Genomic DNA, 5,926 nt, shown 5'->3' on the forward strand with positions numbered 1-5,926 from the left:
GAAGGAAGGAAGGAAGGAAGGAAGGAAGGAAGGAAGGAAGGAAGGAAGGAAGAAACAATTGAGCCTCCTCCCTACCTGCCAATCCCCCCAACCCCAGCTCTTGGCCGGGCGGAGCCACCACACCCAGCCTCACTGCAGGTTTTAACAGATGTTCTATGCTATGTAATGAGTGAATTAATTAGTTATTTGGTAGCTCTGTTTTGAGACAACTTGGGGCTTCACTCTCCTCCTAGAATTAACTAACATTTGGTGAAAGAACAGAGGGACAGTGACCACCAGGCCGGCCTCACCCAGAGAACTGACAGTAGCATCAGTGTCTCTTACAAGAGCCCCCTTTCCTCTGTTCCCACTGCTGCCTCCAACCCCGGACTCCCTAAGCCCAGTGGGGAAAGGAAGGGCCGTCTACACAGCCATCTGAATCCTGATCCTTCTTGGATTGGAGAATTGCTTTGGAAAAACCAGAAGTCAACAATGGCGCTTGCTGAGATTTGCCTGCAGGAAAATTTGTCCTATCCTTGGGTTTGGCTTTTGCAGTTTCTGGCCTTTCTCACGCTTTCCTGTCTGTTTTCAGAAACTTCCCACTGCATGAGGCATTGTCTCCCTGCCACACTTCATTGTCATGGGGAAGAGTGTCCTGAAGACCCTTGTTTCGCGTTACTGGGGCCCAGGATTGCTATCTGCAGAGAGATAGGGGTCTGAATAGGTCTGCCTCTCAAATTATCCTGCATCTGGGGTTGATATGAGTTGGGGGAGGAGGCTGAGGAGCTGGAGACAAAGCTCTGTGGAGCCCGCCAAGGATTTTAAACTCTCTCCCATGAAGAGCCTTAGATCAGCCACAAGTGGGAGGGTTGCCATTTGCAGCTCCATCCATCTTTTTTTGTCTTCTTTCATTTGCATAGATCTGAGCCAGTTAAGCATCAGTTAATACTCTTCTTATAAATCAGATTTAACCCAATTTGTCACTCTCATTTTTTAACCTCTAAAACAGCACGGGTACAGTATCCCTATAGATATATCCCTGAAACATTCTATGCAGTTCAGATTTTTTTTTTCTTTAGGCACTGAAATATTTTAAATTCATTAGGAGGGCTTTATTATTTCAGGCATCCATGATGGATCTGCTAGCAACAGGAAAATAGTTCTTTCATTCGTGTGTGTTTATTATCAAATCATAGAGTGTAACACTTACAATGGTCCCTAAATGTCATCATTTTATAACTAAGAAAACCAAGGATCAGGAGGTCACTGGGATCACAAAGAAGTGAAAGAACAAACACCAAAACCTTGATCTCCTGACTCCTACCCCACTGCTCTTTCAATTACAGGAACAATAAAATATGGCAGAATTTAAAAATTGTCATCTTCCTATATTTTCATTTTCTTTTTTCTTTTTCTTTTTTTCTTTTACCCTTTCCTCTAGTGTCATGTATTTTCATTTTCGTCTCTTTTTTCTACTTTTTAAAAAAATTATTATTATTATTTTTTTACATAAAGACGGGGTCTCACCATGTTTGTCAGGCTGGTCTTGAACTCCCGACCTCAGGTGATCCACCCGCCTTGGCCTCCAAAGTGCTTGGATTACAGATGTGAGCCACCATGCCCGGCCTCTTTTTTCTATTTAAAAATGTTTTTATTTCTATTTTTTAAAATTCAAAGGCACGTAATATTAAAAGGTGCTTTCCCAGAATACCATAAAAAATTTAATATGCCTTCTAAATGTTTTCTATGCCTCTGTGATACCTATACACATACACATAGAAGCCCCTATACTTACAGACATAAGTGCATTTTAAAAAGAAGTTTTAGTTTCAGAATAGTTTTACGTTTGCCCAACATTGCGAAGGTAGTCTGGAGAGCTCTCACTTAACTCACACCCAGCTTCCTCTATTATTAGCATCATGCATTAGCCCCGGTACATTTGTTGTGATTAATGAATCAATATCAGACGTAGCTCAAGTTCATATTGTATCCTGAATTCCTTTTAGAGAGACTTTTTCTGTGCCAGGATATCTAAAGTTATCGTGTCTCCCTAAGTTCCTACTGGCCATGACAGTGTTAAGTTTTTTTTGGATAGCGTCACTTTTGCAGTATATATGGCAACCTTTTTTCACGTAACTATATGTTTTGAACACCTTTCTGGGTTAGTGTGTGAGGCCTTCCACACCCGTTTAACTCACCACAGTGTTCTGTTGAGTGGCTCTACCCCATCATTTTACACTGCCCTTGGCACAGAGCCCTGTCTGGAAGTGTCACTGGACCTGGGTGCTGTCTGGTGGATTAGACAGATGCTTCCGCTGTCTTAGAATTTGGACACTGTGAAAGCAGAGAACATGGATGTAAATGAACTGACAGAGCTCGGAGGAAAGGAAACATGTGGCCTGGGGCACTGCTGTTGTGGCGACCCTTTACCCCACGCCCTCACCCCACATCCCTCACCCCACACCCTACACCGAGTGGCTCTGTGTCTGTATGCAAGAGTTTGCATATGTGGTTGAAGTATTTTCTCATAAAAGGGTAGGGCTTATTCTAGGAGGTCCTACAGAAAAAAAGCACTTGGCAGCAATATGGACCATCCAGCCGTGGGGCCGACGGCTGTGGCATGCGGAACATTCCTGTCCCTGGAAATCCAGTAGTAGCTTGGCGGACACCTGTCAGGAGTGCTTGAGTAGAGCGCTGATGTTAACCTTGAAAGAAATTTCTGATCATCATTCATTATAACCGGAAGAGATATTAAAAGTGACTTGGCCCAAGGTCCCACAGCCAGTGGAGGCGAGTGTCTTCTCTTACTGCCTTTTCCCCTGGCCCCGCCAGCCCAGAGCTGTCCCTAGGGGTACATCCAATTCATAATCGTTAATGAAGAGAAAGCTTCCAGATCCTCACAGTGTCTCCATTACCTCAGAAGGGCCAGTACCTAATTTGAAAAAACTTTCTTTGTTTTTTTAGATAGAGTCTTGCTCCATCACTCAGGCTGGAATGCAGTGATGCAATTATGGCTCACTGCAACTTTGAACTCCCAGGCTCAAGCGATCTTCCCACTTCAGCCTTTCGAGTAGCTGGGACTACAGGTCTGCACCGCCATACCTGGCTAATTTTTAAAAATTTGTTATAGAAACAGGGTCTTACTGTGTTGCCCAGGCTGGCCTCAAACTCCTGGTCTTAAGCGATAAAACAACTTTGTTATGTTTCAATTACACCAGAGGTTTGCTCCTCTGCAGATGTCCCCCGGAATTGGGCACAGCCTCTGACTGGCCTTATTCCCCTCACTTAAATATTTGCCACTATCCCAAACTCCCAGACTTCAGCCATGGCCTTTTCCCTCTGACTTCTCATTTGCACAGGCCCTTCCAGCAAAGCTCCAGGCTGTTCTTGCCCAAGCAGAGATTACAAACATACTGCTTTGAGGACTGACCCTCCCAGACTTAGGACTTCAGCCAAAGTAAGGGGGAACTAGACAACCCTCTTTGTCTCATGCCACAAAGGGACCCAGCAGGCCTTCGATACGCAATCTTTTTCAGTAAGGAGGCAGGGAGCCAGGGCAGCCTTGTGAGGTTGGCAGGACAGCATGTGACCCATGCCTGGGCAGAAGCACACACCTTTAAATGCCTTGCTGTGAAGGTGCCCCACTTATGAGAGGTGGAGACGTACTCTACTGGTTTTTCTTACCTAGCAGGTATCTATAATAGACGCACTCAGACAACACTGCTTTCCCCATCACTGCCTGTCATCCAACACTTCAAAGATGATGGACAGCGTGTCTGAGGCAGATAGGGGCAGAGGATAGCTTCATACCTGCACCTACTCACCTTCTGCTGTATCTTTGCCCTGCCCCTAACCTGCTTTGGGAACTCAGATGCCTCCTAGGAGGGGATGGATGGGCTTGTTAACAGCTGAGAAGTGCCTTGCAAAATGCAACTGCTTAATCACAAATGAACATTAGAAAGCCGCCTCGGGGCCAGGTGTGGTGGCTCACACCTGTAATTCCAGCGCTTTGGGAGGCTGACGTGGGTAGATCAGGAGGTCAGGAGTTTGCGACTAGCCTGGCCAATATGGTAAAACCCCGGCTCTACTAAAAATACAAAAATTAGCCAGGCGTGATGGCAAGCGCCTGTAGTCCCAGCTACTCCACAGGAGGCTGAGGCAGAAGAATCTCTTGAACCCAGGAGGCAGAGGTTGCAGTGAGCCGAGATTGCGCCACTGCACTCACTCCAGCCTGAGTGACAGAGCGAGACTCAGTCTCAAAAANAAAAAAAAAAAAAAAAAAAACAAAACTCATCCACTTGGAGAGGACAGGAGAATGGGAGATTTCCAGGGCAGGAGAAACTTGGGAAGTGACACTGAATAGGGAGAGAGGGAGGCTTTCTGGGGAATTTAAATGATACTGAAACTCGGATATGGAATAGGAGAAAAAATAGCAACTTGCTCTCAGGGTGTCTTTACTCTCCCAAGTGCTGATTTCGTTGACCTAAATCAGGTCTCTGCTCCTATTTGCTGGTGCCTAGTTTAAGACAGTCTTATAAATACACAAAGGCGGAAATGCCTGTGTAGAGGGTGGCAAGAGGATGTGGTTCCACTCCAGGACAGGATCTGACTCAAATCACACTTCCTCCTGGATTCCAGACTGTTAGGAGGGATGACTCTGAGGTGGTGTTTGGAGAGCAGAGCTGGGTTATTCTAAGTGTGGCCTAGGGACGATCCTGCCAGCCTTGTTAATATGTGTCCCCACCCAGTGCCCTGCTCAGCAGGGCAGAGAAGTGTGCTGTGTGCGGTGGGAGCAGGGAGAGGAGACCAGGACACCTCTATTCCACATGTACCCCAGTTTCATCCCTTCCTGCATTTGACTGAAATTATCCACTCGCCACTACAAGACCCACTGTGTCCTCCTTGAGTCCTTGTTTGGCATACCTTTGTTCCCTTCCAGGGCTGAGTGAGTTCAGTCCACATTTATTGAACTGAAAACTCACAGGTCTTAGAGCCTGGAGTAATAATTGGGATCATTTCCTTTCCTTTTCGGGCAAGATGAGCAATGGGTCCAGGTTGCCTAACCTAGTTAACTGCATGGTATCTCCAGAGCATCCAGCTCAAAGCAGGTGTTGACAGGAATGGGGCACCCAGAGAAATGGTGCTGGTACTGCTGTAGGGGTAAGATATGGCCGCAAAGGGCGGGCAAGCGGGCTCCAGATACCTAGCTGCCTGCTGGCCTTGTAAGCAGTGGAATAAGAATGCTATTGTGTCACCTTTTTGAGGGGTTGGTGTGGCCTTCCTTGGGGGTGAGGAAGCATTTTGGGAAGGGCTAGCAGCTCCCCCTGATCCTCTTCCTACTGTGATGTGAGAAACACTCTGGGGATAGGGGGTGCTGGGGGACTGGTAAGGGGAGTTGGCTGGGCTGGGAGGGAAACCGGCCCTTTCAAGTGCAAGTGACTCTTTTGTGAGCTGTTTACCCGCTTCATGCCCAAGGGTGCAAATGTGAGTCATTTAATTTAATTGGTTTAATAAGTAAACGGTCTAGGGGTTGGGTATGAGAGGGAGGAGCAGTGCAAACCCTACAGAGCTGCTTTGAAAAGAAACCTGTTGGCAGCCCTTTAGGGAATGGTCATAATTAAACTGGGAGTGGAGATGCTTTGGGAAGCAGAAGAAGGGAAAGCCCCAGATGTTGATGTAGAAAGAGGAGTAGAGGCTGTAGGTCTGCCACCTCGGGTTCTCAACACCCATCTAAGAAACGGCATTCCGTCATCACAGTGTTCGACTCACTGGTGCTGGTGTATCCACAGGGCTGTGCAACCACTGCCACTGTCTAATCTCCAGTGCACTTTCCTCACCCAGAAAGGAACCTCATACCGTTAGCAGTCACTCCCTATTCTCCCCACCTCCAGCACTGGCAACCATGACTCTCCTTTTGGCTTCTATGAATTTTGCATGTTCTTTTTTT

General features: G+C 46.7%; 2 protein-coding genes across 2 annotated transcripts in view; one reads left to right on the top strand and one right to left on the bottom strand.

Moving 5' to 3' along the window:
• The window catches only part of B4GALNT3 (beta-1,4-N-acetyl-galactosaminyltransferase 3), a 100,063-nt gene that overhangs the window by 42,845 nt on the left and 51,292 nt on the right, over positions 1-5,926 (top strand). The gene's annotated exons all lie outside the window — the stretch shown is intronic.
• LOC108315768 (poly(rC)-binding protein 1-like) overlaps positions 1-5,926 on the bottom strand; it is a 10,275-nt gene that overhangs the window by 2,751 nt on the left and 1,598 nt on the right. The gene's annotated exons all lie outside the window — the stretch shown is intronic.

Source organism: Cebus imitator, unplaced genomic scaffold (genome assembly GCF_001604975.1).
Source record: "Cebus imitator isolate Cc_AM_T3 unplaced genomic scaffold, Cebus_imitator-1.0 Scaffold179, whole genome shotgun sequence".
NCBI classification, from domain to species: domain Eukaryota; kingdom Metazoa; phylum Chordata; class Mammalia; order Primates; family Cebidae; genus Cebus; species Cebus imitator.